At 44.1% G+C, this 17990-nt stretch overlaps 1 long non-coding RNA gene across 1 annotated transcript; it reads left to right on the top strand.

Annotated features, from left to right (window-relative positions):
- The first annotated feature begins 8221 nt into the window (after positions 1–8221).
- On the top strand, positions 8222–16710 carry LOC129735744 (uncharacterized). The gene is made up of 2 exons (XR_008731585.1): positions 8222–8495; positions 11619–16710. It is a non-coding gene; the product is annotated as an uncharacterized LOC129735744 (long non-coding RNA).
- Positions 16711–17990: the final 1280 nt, after the last annotated feature.

The following is a 17990-nucleotide window of genomic DNA, read 5'->3' as shown; positions in this document are numbered from 1 at the left end:
GACATTAACTGTGTCATTTTCAAAAGACATGCTTTAAGTCAAGACATTTTGTTCTAATTTACTTGCTCTTTAGTAATCAAAAGGAATTAAGACTCCTCAGTAACAGATGAAAACAATTTTTTATTAGATGTTTTACCTCCTCAAGGACCATTCTTTTTCAAAAGTGCTAATACTGCAGCAGATCCCCCCCAACAATGAAAAAAGCCAAACACCTGTTAGCATCACAGCTTTATGCAGCCAGAATATAACTCCTGCCAAAAGGGTGTAAGTGTACTTACAAATTGTTATCTCTTCAGTATTTTCAAAGCAGTTCAACACAATAATACAACATCTGTCTGAATTGACTGACCACATCCAAAATACCTTGTGGTATCATGCAGTGATTTTTAAAGTCATCTTTTGACTTCCACTGCACCAGTTGATCTAAACTTTTTATTTACCAGATTCTCTTCCACTGTACCCATAGCCCAAAAGAACCTGTTCTACTCCTAAGCAACAGCCACGTACACACAACCCAACCTAGAGGTGCACCCAGAGTGGGTAGCTCGGCTCTGGCAGTGTTAGGCTTTGCCTAGGAGAGAGGAAGTGAGGAGGCAGGACACGTCATCCTGTATGGGCAGGAGAGGGACATGGAATGGGGCTTTTTGTGTTCATCCTTTCCTCTACCTTGTGACTGACCTCCTCCCTCACTTGTCCTTCCCCAACTGTAGAGGAGTGAAGGCAGTGGGTTGATGAGCACTGGTAACATGCAGCTGTGGCCTTGCCCCCAAGGCAGTGGGTTGATGGACATGGATGATGTGCAGCTGTAGCTTGTTCCTACTAAGTAGTTGAATAGCCCTGAGGAGTGTGGAAGGGGAGTGGTGTGGCGTGGCGTGGCTTCTGGAGGAAGGACAAACAGCATGGACAGTAGAATCTGACCAATGGTAAAGCCTTGTTGCAGTCTACTAGTTTGATTGTGCTGCAACATTTGGTGCCCCATGTGAGGCCGACTGGGTTGGACTCTGACTACAACACCCAACCATTTATCTTTTATTTAAAGCTTGTGCAGCTCCTCCACAGAAAAGCTGGCTGCCTGCAGCCACCAGCCGCTCTGGTGCAACATGCTGCAGTAAAGGTTCCACCTTTCACCGGGATCTTCTGCGCTCAGAACAGCACCCAGGTAAGTGCTGAAGGTCAACTTGCATTTGTGTGTGCTCTGCTAGGAGCATGGGATGTGATGGTGGGGAGTCCAGAGAGGTCCCTCTGGAACTGACAAGAAGCCACAACTCCTCCTTCCCTTGCAAAGCAGCCAGCCTTGCCGCATGTGCCGCGATGTGCCGTACTGCAGCTCTTCCCAGTGTAGCTCACGGGATTGCGGACAGCGTGGGCTGCGGGAGTTCCTGCTGAGGCCAGTCCAGCATCATGCCCTGGTGTTGGTCAGGGCTAATGTTACACCCTGCTTTCCCCAGCTCTCAGGGGTACTAGTGATGCTTCAGCAGCAAAGGGGGTGACAGCCCCGTCTGACCTTACGAGAAGTGCCTAAGGTTGCCTGCCAATCCAAACTCAAGCCAGGGTGACGATGACAATGCCTCTGAGGAAAGATGTGTTTTGTGTGCTGCACTTCAAGTACGCTCCCAGGAGCAGCAGCCGAGGCTGCCCGGCAGCTGTTCATCCACTGCTCAGTACTGGTACTGCCACATGGCGGATTTCTTCGGCCTTCCTCAGTGCCAGACACATTCACAAAGATCCCAGCAACAGTAATGGCTTCCTACTGGAAAAACATTCTCTCCCCACTTAGTTAGAGGATGGGTTGGTGTAAACCTCTGAAAAACAGTTTGTTGGTGTTTATCTTTGCTGCAGTCACGTATTTTCACTTTGCAGGCCCCGAAGTCTCAAGTGAGGATAGCTGTACCTCTGAGGCTACAGCTGTACGCGAAGAGTACCAGGGCCTGTGTACAGGGGTCAGCACAGGTAGCTTGGCTGTTTGATGGCTGAACTATTCCCTGGCACGGTTCTGGTCAGTGCCCCCAGTACCCCTTCCAGCCACTGCCTCGGGGTGTTTTTGGGGGGGGACAGCATGTGCCAACGACTGCTGCTGTGGATAGCTGGAAGGAGCCACCCTGTTCTGGAACAGAAAGGTTTGATTGTACTCACAGGTGCTGAACCACTGTGCCCAGCCCCAGGGCTCACTGGGGTCCTCACCCTGCACTGCAGAGGGCCTGCAGGACACGCGTGTCCGATAATCACGGGACACACCCCAATACATCCTTATGGCTTTTCCAAGCTTAATATACAAAGCTCCTGCAAACATCTAGTCATGTAATCCTCGTGCCCAGGCTGCTTACATTCAGGGAACCCTCCTAAAGGCATCATCGCCCTACACAAATGCTCTCATGCTGTATATGGATATATTGTGCCATCCCATTATCCTCACCTCACTCAACAGCGACGAGCGTCTTGGCTAGGGCATGGCATGGCTGTTCACACAGCTGGGAAGTTTCAGATCTGTGAGAAAGAAAAGGCCTTGGTACAGCCAGACATCCTGTACAACTGGTAACTGGTACCATGATGCAAACTGGGCATCGCAAGACATTTGCCCATGTCCTTGACTCCAGCACCTGGTGGATCAGGCTTCGTGTTTGTGTGTGCAGGCTACCTGTTAGCGGTGCTGAACAGCTTCCAACTCTAGAGGCAGCAGCAGCTTCTCAATGACTCTTCAGAGTCTAGAGGCATGCTGAGATTTGCCTGAGATACCAACATTGAGTTCCCACAATCATCCCCCCCCTTGACTTTCAGCCAGCCTGTCAGAAGGCCTCCTGATACCTTGAAATGTGAGCCTGCATCCTTTGATCCTATGCCATGTTAGTGTAGGATGAGTGGTGTGCTTGAACTCATGATCACATTCTTATTGTGATGTTGACCAAAACCAAGCCCAAATGTCATATTAGATTTCCTTTTTTCAGCTGAAGTGGGAATTGTTCATCAGCTTCATCAAAACTCGCATCAAATGGTGATCCCATTATTTTTCAAGTCCCTGTTTCCTTCCCAGAAGGTATACCCCGGTGGGCTCTGAACCTCCACCAGTCCTTAGGGCTTGGAAAGTCCTAGGGTACCTCTGTGAACTGGTTGCTTCAGAAGTCTTCCCTACAGCACATTTGCATTCATGTGTGTCATTGCCATCAGTCTGCCTACAGAATAAGAACATGGCTTGCTCCCAGCAGCTTTTTCTCACACCAGAAACTTTGCAAAGTTTGTCTCTCATTACAGCAAAGCCATTTGTAAACCACAAACAGTGTAGCCATTTTTTGTTCTTGATCTCAAACACCCAGGATTCAGAAGCAGCCCGTGTCAGGAAGACACAGCAGTCGTGACATCACACGCTTACAAGTCATGGTCTTTCAAACAAATCCTGAGACTCTTTGCCTCCCTTGTCAGGTTATCCGAAGCCAAAACCACTGTACAGAAGCTAACTGGCTCACAGACTGTAAGATTACACTAAAATTTGCTATGGCAGAGCTTATCTGAGTAATCAAAACATACACCACTGACAAAGTTTAAGGCCTGGTGTGCTTCTTTACAAGCGTTTTCATCCCTGAGGCTGCAGGATGCCCATCTTGATTCCCATTGTCATCCAGTTAAAGCTTACAGAAATTTAAAAGAGCACATATAAGACTGCTGTTTGTGCAAAGGGTTCAGATCCAGCCAAAGCTGATGCCATGCATTAATCCACATGAATTAGAAATGGACATACAGACTGTTACTCAAAAGTAAAAAAAAGATTTATTAGTAGCCAGAGTTCATTGAGATTCACAGATTGAATGTATGTTCCCTATCTGTCTCCCTGCTTTCCTGTAGTTTGATACATCTTAGAATGGTAGAATAATTTAGATTGGAAGTGATCTTAGAAGGTCATCTAATCCACCTCCCTGCTCAAAACACAGCTAAGCTAGCGTCGGTTGGATCTTCTCAAATTGCAGGCAGAGGAACTGAAGGTGCAGCCGTGTGCTCACGTGCCTGTGCCTCCATCTTAAGCAGGCAAGAAGCTGCTGTCTGTGCCTGTGCCATCATACTTTTCTGTTAGGGAGGGAAGTACCTAGCAGATGGACGGACGTCATTGTCACCAAAGTCAGAACAGATTTCTGGCCTAGGCCTCTCAAAATGTATCTCCTGAAGAAAGGTCTGTTTTCATAAAGAGAAGGATGCCGGGGGGAGAAGCAAGCCAAGTTAGTTACATCTAGCTCAGTCACCTTCTAACGACCACATATTTTTCCTGGAAAAAAGTAGAGTCAACCCCCCCAACCTAGCTACTGATGGTATTCCAGAGGACACTGCAAGCCGGCACACACTAGTGACGTCCTGTTCTTAATTGAGTGCCACATAACTACAGGTAATAAGCTGCTTGCTCTGTCTGTCACTTGAATCTGTGCTGGTTTTTGCTGGGGTAGAGTTAATTTTCTTCATAGTAGCTGTGTTCTGGATTAGAGCTGGAAGCAGCGCTGATAACACAGGGATGTTCTCGTTATTGCTGGGTGGTGCTTACACTGAGCCAAGGGCTCCTCCGCTCCCCACCCGCCCCACCGCGAGCAGCTGGGGGGCACCGGGCGCTGGGAGGGGGCACGGCCGGGACAGCTGCCCCCCCTGACCGAGGGGTGTCCCAGGCCATGCGCCCTCATGCTCAGCAAGTACAGCTGGGGAAGGAGGAGGAAGGGGGGACATACGGAGTGATGGCGTTTGCCTCCCCAGGCCCCCCTCAGGCTGGAGCCCGGCTGTCCCGGCATGGCTGAGCCCCTCCTGCCCGCCCGGGGGAGTGGGAGTTGGGAGTGGGGAGTGGGGAATGGGGAGTGGGGAGTGGGAAATGGGGAACGGGGAATGGGTGTCTCCTGCTGCTTCACTGGCGTGTGCAGCTTTTTCTCTACCTATTACACCGTCTTTATCTCAACCCATGAGTTTTCCTGCTTTTACCTTTCTGATTCTTTCCCTCATCCCACCACGGGGGAATGAGCGAGCAGCTGCATAGGACTTAGTTGCCAGCTGGGGTTAAACCATGACAGAATCACAGTATCTTTCTTACAAAAAGCCAATTGCTCATCACCAGCAGAAAGTCAGGAATACTGATGAATAGCCTAGAGGAGTGATCAAAATAGTCACTTACAGCTCTATCCTCTTTTACTGTACACTCGGTAGGACATAAGGCGGGAAGGGAGAAGGGTAAGACAAGTCAAAATGATTGGGAAAGAAGAATAATAAAGCACTGAAGTTGTGGTGAAATCTGTGAATGAGAAGTTAGAAGAAAATAACAAATTATCAGCTCTCTATAGGATCTATAAAAGCAACTCTGAATGCTGTAAACAAGATAGTCTACAGGCTGGAGCTATAAAAGGGAGAGTGAACTCAGAGCAGATGTTTGTGAAGAGCAGCCTAGTTAGATCTAATAGATGTCAAACACAGTGAAAAAGGATCTAGGTACCCCTGTCCAAAATTCATGGTCCTCTAACTTCCCCTTAGCTGCTAGCAAATACCCACAGGCAGCTATGCTTCCATTGACATTTCGGGCAATTAAAGAGCAAGAATGTCTTTCTGTAGCCCAAGAGTAAGAATCCACAGACACTGAAATAGCTCCAATAGGAAGGACTCAGAGTAGCACTCCAGATATCTGTAATATTGCAAGTAAGGTCTGTGAGCACAAATCCCTTGGGCATTAAACCAGTATTTCTCACCAGGATAATGGGCCAAGTGGTAACAGCTCCCAGTTATACCTTTGCAGAAAAGCTCTGATTCCACATAGAAACTTGACTACATGGAGAGAGTGAAGAAGTGTAGGCAACCCTTGGTGCCTTGCTGACAAGACTTTCTGTTAGTTTTGAAGTGTCTATCTGTACATTATCCAGACAGCCTAAGCACCCAACAGTAAAAAACAACAGTGATGAGACTTGAGCTGCCTAGATCTGTAATAGTAAGTTACTTCTGAACTACTGGAACCTATTTTAATCAAAGGCAGGTCAAGATAAGATGCAGAGCAGCAACTATTGCCATCCAAAATTACAGCCTGCTTGAAAGTTAGTCCTAGTTCACATGTTCAAGAGAAGCCTAAACTTGTTTTAGCCCAAAGTAAAATGCAGAGGGTGGATGTGGTAACAAGTTCCCTATTCCACTACTTCTGGGAGAACTGAATAACTTTCATTGTTACCAGTAGGGCCCAGTAACTGCTGTGACTCCCCCACCTAAGCCAACTCAGAAGCATACAGAGAAGTAAGCGCAGGACAAAGAGCAGCACAGAACAGGACAGGAACCTGCTGAGACCCAGCTATGCCGTTACAGGTTTTGGTAGCAATGTTCAAACACACACTGCATTTCAGGCTCAAGTTGTTTACAGTGGTTTCCTTTCCACAGCACTTCTTCCTCATCTTGCTCACAGGAAAGCAAAGTCCAGAGAACAAAGTAGGACAATACATCAAGGGTAAGGCTGCCTGGAAACCCCCAGCTTCATATGTTACAGACGCTGCAATGGCTAAGGCATGGTGTGGCCAAAGAGAAAGGACAATCTCACGTTCATGGCAACACAACAGTGCCCAAAGGGACTGGATTCTGTCCCTGATTCACTCATGGAAGAAAAGCTCCATAGAAACTCATCCATTTTAGAGCAGGTTACAAATAACGTGCAGCAGCTCAACATGCAATTCCATGAGAGTGAAAATTGACGTAAGCGTTCTCCCTTGTGCCCACCCTCATTACCGTGAAGCCCCACAGAGTGCACAACAGACCAAACACAAACCCTGCAAAGTAAAAGTTTGTTGTTCCTTGCGGATTTAGCTCTTTGATTTGGCTCCTGTGGGATAAGATATGGGCAAGTGTCAGCGGAAGGGAGGGCAGGCTCACAGCCACGGGTGCAGAGAAGAGTAGTGCTTGCTTATGTTGGTGAGGTACTGCGCTCTGATCTACAGGCCACTAAGCTGTGAGAATGAAACAAGCTCCCGAAGTGGGCTCTGCTCATTTTGTGCACTGACTAAGGCAGGGGTATTGTAAATAAGATCACAGATTTTAAAAACATACTCAAACATGTAAATCCATGTGCAGATGGGGCATCAGTAACCCCAGTTCTGGCATTTTTGAGTGCTTTGCTTTACAGCATTGAACATTTTTTCTATCACAGGTATTTTGTGTATATGTAATTCATAACATTTTTGTGCACCTAAACATAACTCCTTTTATCTCACCTCCAGGATAATCCTACAAATGCTAAGAAGCATTTCTTCTCAGCCAGGCTACAAGAACAAACTAATTCATACAAGTTTGTAGGCTGATCCATTTCTGAGAGCTGATTCAACTACAGAATAAAACTGTATTTTTAAAAAAATGTCACAGCTAGTTTTTAAAATGTAATACTTACACAGCTTCTTGACCTTTAGTAAAGTTCTAAGAAAAACTCCCGGAAAAAAGATAAAGCATTCAGCTTCTCAAGAAAATCTGTTCAACTGAAAAATAAGAGCATGACAGACTGGACTTCCAATGACTTCAGCTGTAGCTACAAAGGGAGTAACCTTCTCCATAAAGCTAAAATGCAACGGAATGATAGACATACTCTATAATCTTTTGCCCTAGTGAATATCAAACATTTATTGAGCTCTTCATTTTCTGTCCTGTAATACATTAATTATATTTGATGAAACTAATCCCATTACTAGTTAGTCAAACTGCAAAGATCTCCTTGCTAATGAAGGCTTTTCGTTTCCCATCTTATACTCTTTGTTAGTTCAAATATATATATATTCTTACTACCACCTTTTCCAGTTGACAGAATAATCCAGTGCCATGATGGACATCTTCCTGACGTTCATTTAAAATGTTCATTTTTTCTTTAATTTTATGATGTCTTTAAGCCAGGAAGTGACACATTTCTCCCGATATTTTGGCAATGTCACCTTTAAACACCACTGACAATAGGCAGTTCAGCTGGGCAGTGTGGTGAAAGCGTTTTCAGTACTACTGCTGCAGATGTTCTAGGATATGTGGTTATCTAGAACATTGATTTAACCACATGCAAGGCAGAGGCCAAGTCTAACTGGATAGTATCTCTCTAGTTTCAGTTTTGACTAGTGACCCCTTGATTTCAGGAATAGGAAATGCTGTGGAGACAGCAGTGGCAAGAAATGTAAACATCCTCTCAGACTTTAACAGAAGTATTTACTTCTATGTGTCAACTTCCTTTTGCATTTCCTGTTCGATGCCTTGTGATGGTCTCCACTTAGTTTAACAGCAGTTAACATTCACCATCAGAACTATAAAAATAAGTTAACAGATTTTATACACCCTAGCTTTTTGGTGCAGTTCTTCATGAATTGTCATAGGAACGGATGACTACAGTAAGCAGCGTTCACTGATTCATAGATCTGTAAAACCTAGCCTTGTTTCGGAGATCAGAAATGAACTGTCAGCTTCCAATACTATCACCTCCTCTTGCCAGTGGGATGTAACATGCCACAGAAGCAGGACAGTCACCAGAGGACAGCTGCTTTGTTGTGAGTACCAAAAGGGATGTCTAGTTAGCGTTACAAATCCATCAGGGGTGTTCTTTTCAGGCGCAGGTGTCATCTTACAAAAAGATAACTAAAGGACATTCAGTGAAGAGCAGCAAATCAATAGGTCTGCGTTATCGGATGGAGATGCTAAAGGCTGGCAATTCACAGCAGCAATCACCACCAAGGTGAGATACATTTGCCCATTAACATTCATGTGGCAAAGGTATTTTCTGCTTCAGGACATGCCATTTTTGAAACTCTTTCAGCTTAATAAGCTAAGACACCAGTCATATACTGAGGTCCAAATCAGCAGATACAGGTTCCTCACAAGTGTGGAGAGAAACTGTATGATGTATTAGCATGGGATTTATTTTAATTTTTTTACATCTTCCTTCTTGAACAGTTACTTAAATTTGAACGTTACCTACTCAGAAGTGAATGGAGGTAACTGGGCTGAAATAGGCTGGTGATTCATATGCTGCCTCCCAGGAAGCAGCACACAGTTAATTTTGCTGGAGGAATGTAGAGCTATTTGTGAAGTCAGAGAACGCGTGGTGTTTAGGTTCTGGCACCTATCCTAATAGCAAAAAGATCCGGTTACAGCAAGGACTGCTGAGTGTATTGATTTGGCTTCGTTAGTTGGATAGCCAGCACCCAAAACGTCAGTGCTCAGGGTTCTGCTCACAGCCCAGCTCAACGCGGCACAACACAACCTCACCATTCTGTCGATCGTCAAATGGGATATGCCAACTGCTCACAAATAGCTGCAGAAACAAGCCATGAAGGGTAAGACTAGAATCCCAGATCTCTTGGCTCCTAATTTAAAAGACAGATGAAAAAGCCTTTTCCCTGTCAAATACATTAGAAACATTTACCAGATGCAGGCAAGCAAATAACCGAGCGCCAGGAAACCTGTAGGACGCTTGCTAGGTCTGTGACTGTGCTGTGCTGTGCTGTTGCAGTGCTGAATTTTAAAAATGAATACAGGAATGACTCATGACTTCAAAAGAAATGTGAAGCTTTATTAGTAGACAAAATTAGAGGTGTGAGTCAACTGTTATCATTATGTACTAGGAAATTCTGAAAAGTTTTTAGACAGTATTTCCATGAGATTAAATACTAGCAAAAAAATTATTAATTAACAGGAAATGGATACCATCAGTCATCTACGAGGACCTCTCATCATCCAAAAGGCTTTTTTCTCCTTGACTTAAGCTTATATCATCAAATCCTAGAATCATAGAATGGTTTGGATTGGAAGGAACCTTAAAGATCATCTTGTTCCAACCCCTGCCATGGGGACACCTTCCATCAGACCAGGTTGCTCCCAGCCCCGTCCAACCTGGCCTTGAGCCCTGCCGGGGATGGGGCACCCACAGCTGCTCCAGGCAGCCTGCACCCGTGCCTCACCACCCTCATGGTGAAGGATTTCTTCCCAATATCTAATCTATATCTCCCCTCTTCCAGCTGAAAGCCATCCCCCCTTGTCCTACTGCTTCAGGCCCTTGTAAGAAGTCCCTCTCCAGCTTTCTGGTCAGCCCCTTTAGGCACTGGCAGGCTGCTATAAGGTCTCCCCAGAGCCTTCCCCAGGCTGAACAACCCCAGCTCCCTCAGCCTGTCTGCACAGCAGAGCTGCTCCAGCCCTCTGAGCATCTCCATGGCCTCCTCTGGAGCCCCTCCAACAGGTCTGTGTCCTTCCCATGTGGGGGGCCCCAGAGCTGCATGCAGTACTGCAGGTGGGGTCTCACCAGAGCGAAGTAGAGGGGGAGAATCACTTCCCTTGACCTGCCGGTAATTAATTAATTTAATTTTTACTAATTAAAGTAAAATTAAAGTAAGACCCACCTACTTTCATGAACAGTTGGGGAGACTGTTATCTGAGGAACTTGCCAGCTGGGGGTGTCAATGGCAAGGATAAAGCAGATATGAAGGACATGACAGGAATGGTTTATTATTTTATATTTTGAAAGTCACAATCTTAAGTCTGGATAAAAAAAAAAATTATGAAAAATCTTAAACTGCCTATCAACAGAAGGTCATCCCTGATTGCAACTTCTCATTTTTTCTCACTTTATCTTAGCAACTGGCACTCTTCCAGGCCATCATAATTAATATTTCATACTGTTTGGAAGCAGAGTAGTTAAGCCCTTGAAAGCAGTACTGATGCAAATGTAGTATATATTTGAGACGTTTCAAGTCAGAACTGAAGTTACATCAAGAGGAAGGACAAAATGGTTCAAATTTTTTTTAGAAAGATAGGGCTCACATTGGGTGATAATGATGTATCACCAGACATCCACAAGAATGCACATTAGAATGTAACTATTAGTCTTTTGTACCAGATACATACAGAGACAAGAGTACTTCCACATCCAAAGACACAGGAACTAAATATTTGCTTAGTCTGGTTTTGTATACAGTTATTAGGATCTCAATAATTGGTGGTCAACAACCCCACTTAGAAAATGAAGACTCAACCTGGGAAAATGCCTGAAAACAGAACACAAAGCAAGAAAAAGAACTGTAATTTTCTACCAACAAAATATTACAGACTCAGTAATAAGAACATTAGGTCTCTTGCGTGAGGATGTTACAGTTGCTACTGTCTAAAAAAAACCACAAACAAACAAACCCCCCCCAAAAAAAATCCAAGAACTTGCTTCAAAAGTTTGCTTACTAAAGCAAAGATTTAAAAACACATCCTTATGGTGTGGATGAAATATTTTTTCAATATATGAAAGTTTTCTACATCCCTAGCCTCTCCTAAAAGAATTTGAGATGGCCTCTGCCATCTCCATAGCCTCTAACTACTTCTCATCTTACTGTGTTCTTCAAGCCTTATATTTTTGACTAGGTGTATTTTAGTACCCGCATTCTTGCTACATTATTAAATTCCTAAGAGAGATAGTTTCATCAAGCAATGTAGTATCCAGTCTAATGAGACTTCTTAGATAAAAGTCAACCTTTGACATTACATTTAAGGGATATGGCTGATGGAAAATTATCTCTGTAGAGAAACAGAATGAAATAAGTTCTTATTATTTGCAACCAGCAAATGTTGTTCTGGAGGATTCCCATACTAAGTCAGAAATGAAAACAGCATAAATTATTATTTTATTATAGGTCTAGTGACAAAAAGTCTTCCCTGTTAACAATGTCGCTTGGAAATGGAGAAATAACCAAGGACTGCTCAAGAAATGGTAAAACCCCAAAGTTCTACAGCTAATTTCCACCATCTCTGTTTTCACTGAATAATTTCTCACCTTATTCACATAGATTTTTTGCTCTTTAATTTTTTATTTCTTAGTAGGTACAAACTCTGTTACCCAATTTAAAGGAAAAAAACACCTTTTCAGAACACACTGCAGAAAATCTCCAGTTTTCTTGGACTGCTCAAAGTACAGCACCTTTAGAGCGAACTCTAGCTATTGTTTGCAAATGAACAATTGAAAACTTACAGAAAACACTGCTAAAAGAGACTACAGAAACAGGATTTTGAACCAACCAGGCAGAACCTGAACTGTGATAGAACTGACCTGATCACTGCAGGCAACTTACAGTCACAAGCACTGAAGAGCAAGAGTGGATGGGGAATACGTAGCAAGTCTAGAAAAGCTGCAGTGAAAAAGGCAATTCCTACAGGATGTTATAGAAGAAACTCTTATCTTCTCTCATTCCCAGTTTGCAGGGTTAATAAATCAGTGTCAGGAATGAATTATTACTGACAATGTTATTTCCTTCTTCCTTTTTTTTTTTTTTTATTCTGGGTTTACACTTAACAAAATGTTATTTTAATGACAGAGTTTTATTACTTTTTTAAAAAATAATGACTGATTTTTAATCCAAGCTGAATCTAGATCCCCAAATCTAATACTCTGGGGTCTTAGCAGCTTATCACCACAATACCCACTTCCTGCTCTAAGAAATTTCTTGTGTCTAATGAGCCCTGATTCCATGGAAGAAGTCAAGTTTGTCAAACCCACAGGATGCCTACCTGCTAATGGGTACACAGAGGTCTACAATAGGAAAACCTTATGATCTGTGCGTTGCTGGAGAGATGTTAACTTTAGTGAGTTACATACGCTGCTCCTTCCCCACTCAAGTCTAAACTAAGTCCAATCTCAAAACTGGTTTCAGTGTATGAGGAAACTGACCTTTCTTCAAAGGCAGAATGATTTAAATTATTACTTGCACCATCAACTTGGTATGAGTAGTGTTCAAGTAGGTAAAGCAAAAAATATCCTCTCTTAATTAGAGGAAAGCTACCTTAATGCATCTGTCCTTCACTGTAGTCCTAAATATCTAGATACTCATGCAATTTCAGGGTTGCTATAGCAACATAAGGCCTTCAAATAGATAATGACGTACGGTCTGAAGTCATTTCCAGACCTCATTGATGTCAGCCTCTCTGCTTCTGGCAACCCCTCCCTAAGCTAACCAGCCTTCTTAGTCACTTCTGTGTTTAGCAACATGACTTGGACTATATACTTCTTCCCTGGTTTCAGCATAAATTAGACCTCTCTTTAACGAGACTTATGGTCAACACTGCTCTCTTTGAATACATTTGTACCCAACTCCAAACGAAGGTGGATATCTTATGTTTAGGAAACAAGCTTAGCAGCTGATGGACTCTACAAGCTGGAATGAAACACTAAGTTTGAGGGATTTAACGACAACAGCACAAAATGTCATCACTGAGATCTGCTTAACTGCAGAGTAAGAACTTACCACACTATAACGTATCCACAAACCTATTAGCTGTGCAATAAGGAGGGTGCAAGCTGGAGGGATCAAGCAGCTGCACGCTGATGCAGTGTATTGCTGGGCTGCCCGGTTCGTAACTCTGAGGTACGGATCTGGTGTGTTTCACAGACAGTGAATTAAAATCGAAAAGGGCTTCGTATATAAAGCCTTTGACTGGCCTTATGGAGATGGTGAACTAGTTGAATAACTAAGATCTCACTGCACTTAGTTTTGGAAACACTGATGAGGAAAATCAGGCAATGTTTATGAAGGTTATAAAATCAGTAATTCTGAGCATTTTACAATGCAGTGACTTCAAAAAAGTGTTTTCTTTTGCTTGTCTCCGATTAAACAAGATCACAGATCTTTGCTAAACATTCTCATTTGTGTGCCTATGGAAATTGCACACTAATAAGCATTTTGGTCCTGTCTGTCCTAGTCTCACTAAAACTGCTTGGGCAAGTCAAGGACTGTGGGTGGGGTGGGGGGCAGGTGTTTGTTGTTTTGGGTGTTTTTTTTTTAAAAAATAGTTTATTCTGTTGTTTGGGTAAATGTTATTTTTTCTCTTACTGAGTTCCTTAGTGAATGTAATTTGTAAATATCATTACACACTCAGCAGTTCTTAAAAAAGCATATAAAATTTAGCTATCATGGAGAAAAAAGTGTAAACATTGCAAATGAAGTTTTGCAACACTTTTATTTATTCTTGTTCTAGCGCTAACTGTCCATATTGTCTTGCTGAAAGGATTCATTAGAATTCTTCAATATCCCGATACAGTATCCCTTACACCAAAAGACTAATAAAGCTTTTAGTGGTCACTATGAATAATATTTCCTACCGCACTTCTACATGTTTTTACTTTAAAAGCTAAAAAATTTGTATTTCTTAGTACCCTTTTCCTTAAGTAAGCTTATAATCAAAGGCTAATCTATAGAACAATTTGTTCTGTATAATTTTCTATCTCACCACATGTCCCTTTTCAAAACTGGTTATATTTTAATTCCCTATGTAGTTCTTAGTATATGGGTTCTGTTTGAACCTTTCGTTCACTTGCCAAATATTTTGCTTTCCATCTTCCAGAAAGAAAGCATAACAAACATTCAAAAAACTACAATAATTCTTGCAAGAAATACAGCTAGCACTAAGCAAAGATTAATTATTTCATCCTCTCTCCCTGTGGGTGCTGCATGTGTATAAATGTCATATTCTAGCACAGAAGCAGGAAATTAACCTGTGTTTAAATTGCAGCTATTCCCTGTACAATAACCTGCTCTACTCAATCTAATAAGCAAGGATTTTAAAAACACGATTCAATCATTTTGATTATTTAAACAGATCTCCTAAAGTCAGATAATTCAGATTTTGTGTTGTCTTTTTTTGGGTTCTATCTTGCGTTTAAAAAAACGATGGAATTTCTTGCATCTTTCTATAATTGGAATGGTGGAAATTCATTAATTTATGACAGGAGGCTAGGCAAAATGTTTTCCTTGCCTATTCTTCTGAACATCTTTCCACTGACTACATTATTTCCATTCTCAGTAAGCACTGTGAAAACAAAGATGGATTAAAGTTAGGTAAGAAGTGGTTTGAAGGATTCTCTCGCACTGAAAGCTGAAGACCAGTGTTTAATACATCCAGTTAAAATGTCACAAATGTACTATGGTGAGGAGTTGCTTTCTATTGAACTTGCCAAATTTGTATGGTGAAACTGTTTCCTCGTGTTATTTTGGCAGAAAAAGGCCAAGCAATTATTGTCATTTTGAAAAATCTGAAATCACAGAAAGTTATTTTCTTCCTTAATAAAATATTGTTTAACAGAAAGGCGTATCTTGGAAACTTTGCTGTGTCATGGCCTGACTTAGGCTCACTTGCCTAACTAGCATAGTTAAGGATGAATGTAACTAGATGCAGTCTTAAGTAAGATCTCCCCATTTTCTCTGGACTGGCATTCAACTGTTTGCAGACACAGGGAGAAACTGATGACTTAGATCTTCTCAGGCTATCATTTGTATTTCATATTTTCTATCTAACTGCTCCATCCTGTGTGGCAAAAAAGACAGATTTTATTAATTATCAGACAAAATATGTAACTGACTTCCAACAAGAACAAGATCCAATTGTCTACCAGAACCTTTTTAACATCAAGAGTCTGTATGAAATTCGGAAGTCCTCGGAACGCACCTTAATCAAAACCAGAAGCTGCAGTCCTAAGAATCTGGAAACAGGGAATAGAAGTATGGCAACAAAAGGGGCAATTCTGGACATACAGAACGCATTCCAGCAGCTCTGCAGTTGCTGTTTCTGCCCCAAGTTTACTTTGGCTTTTGAATCTGATGTGGTACACAAAATTAGATACGTACCCAGGGATCAGGACAGGGGGTGACACAGTCACAGGTATTTCTTCAGTAGCAGTCTTTACCTTGTGCCTGCAATGAAAGAAGGGTGACACCTGGCAAAAATACTTAATTTGTGGTGGCACTGTTCACTACTTGAAAGTGACCTGAAACCATCTTAGTTGGTGAGCTGTTACCTGCAAGTTACTGACTTTATTCTTTCTATGGCTGGCAGCCAAATGCCGCTCAGGATGCCAACTCAGAACGTTCCCCGTAGGACTGAAAGAAAATCCTTCACCATGCTCTGCCTCCTGTTCCCTGCCTGCCTTCAGAGATAGTCTGTGGGCCATCCTTAAATCCAGAAGATCTGCAATGGGGAAATGAATAGTGGTTTTCCCAAGCACAGAATTTTCTTAACTTATAGTTTCAGTGGTCTACATGAACTTAAATGATGCCTTTGGGATTTGAGTAATTTTAACAGTGCATCAGGATTTGAGCAATTTTAACAGTGTTTCAGTACTTGTTGATGCTAGCGTATTACTTGAGGATTAGCTCTTTAAGTATTTCTACATATGAATAACCAAGAACATGTTTGCCTGCTGTTGCCAACTTCAGTAGTTCATTATGGCAAGAAACCCACTATCAAATCCAAACGCTTGGTCCAACACCTGTCATGAAGGACATCTGTCATAAAAATATTATTTTGCAAAAGAAAATATAACCAGGGTCTGTTTATATATGATGCTGATGGTTGCTTGGAGAGAAAATGAAAGAGAATGAATTAATAAAAATCTGCCTCACTTTGAACTGTTATATTATCAAGATTCTTATCCAGGTGAACTGCACTGTAGGAGAAAGAAGACTTTTTAAAAAGGCTGTGTTGGCTGAAAAACTGCAAGTAAAAAGGAGATGGGAGATCAGTGCAACATGGAAGCAAATGTGGCACTGAGGAGCGTGGAGGTTGCTGCCCTGCACTCTACAAGCTGGGAAGTCACCATCTGGCAGAGACAGTACTTGAAGCTCGCAAGTGACTGCAGGTAGCAACAAGTGGAAAAGCACCTGTGACCTGTGTGACCCGTCCTATGACAGAGGGTCACACAGCATGCAAGACAAGCAATAAAAGTAGTATAAAAATATGTGCTGAACTTGACACACTCTGAACTGATTCAGGATCTGGACGCAATAGCCAGGTAATGGAGCCAGGCCAGGGGGAGAGGGAGGAGGGGAGGGTGGATTCACAGAGCAAGCAGGTAACTGCTGGCAACGTGGTTCCCTGATCCCAAGAGGAGAGAAGAGAGCCTTTCCTCTTTCCCTGTCACACGTGCAAAAGCTAACAGACCTGCGGATAAAGTAACCATCTCCGTCATGGTAATTTTCTTCACAGGGTAGATCCTAGTTGCCACAGGTTGTAAGATGAAGCAGAACCTCAGACAGCGGCTCCTATTATGCTGTCCTCAGACAGCAGAACCTATTTGGGCTGTGCAAGTTCACTTCCGATTCCCAATGAACTCCTCCGGCTAGGCACAGCGAGCACGCAGACCGCGAGGCCAGAGCTGCGTGTGGGGACAGGCAATGCTCTCTCCTTGTGCACCACTGAAACTTGTCGGTTCTTTGTGCTGTGGGAAGACAAACCCTTTGCTCCCAAGCTGTGAGGCAGGCTGCACAACTAGCAGCACAAACCCTGTCTCGTACGTTCACCAGCTGGTATGTATGTCAGCAGTGAGTAAGCTGTCAAGAGTGTTTGTGTGTACATCTACAACCCATCCAATGACCTACATGAGAGAGAAGCGTCACAGTGAGCAATGAAAGGGCTCTGCACGTTTCACCTAGTCCGTCTCCTGTCTGCACAGTCCCTGGAGGAGTAACTCCGCGGCTGCCGTGGCTTTTCCTCCTCTGCAGAAACAGCCTGAGAGCTGCCCACCTCCGCCCGCACCCCCTCCGGCGAGTTGCCACGGCAGCCCCGCACCTCCCAGCCGGCGGGCCCAGAAGGCGGGAAGCGCGGGCCGGAACGGTCCTCCCCGCTGCCGGCCAGAGCTGCTGCAGTGCCTCGCCGCACGCCCCGCGCTCGGGTGCTCCCCACCGCCTGGACGCGCTGGACACAGTCCCGTCCCTGTGCGGGAGACGGGCTGCGCGCGCGGGACCAGCGCCCCCCGCCGCCCGAGCTCCTCGGCGGGTCGCGGGGCCGGCCGCTCTCCCGCCGGGACCCCCCCGGCGCCCCCCCACGGCCGGGCCCGCCGCCAATCACGGCGCGGCCCCGCCCCGCGGCCCGCCGGCCGCCTGTTGTTGTTGGGGCTCCCGGCAGCCGCCGGGGGCGGGTGACCAATCGGGCGGCGCCGCCGCCGCGTCAGTTACATTAGCGGCAGGAGCGGGCTGGGGGCGCAGGCAGCGCGCGCTGCTCCGTTTCTCCCTCGGGCGGGG

The sequence above is a fragment of the Falco cherrug genome, chromosome 3, assembly GCF_023634085.1.
Source record: "Falco cherrug isolate bFalChe1 chromosome 3, bFalChe1.pri, whole genome shotgun sequence".
In the NCBI taxonomy this organism is placed as follows: Eukaryota; Metazoa; Chordata; class Aves; order Falconiformes; family Falconidae; genus Falco; species Falco cherrug.
Note: the sequence above shows the minus strand (reverse complement) of the source record. Positions and strands in the feature narration are given on the sequence as shown.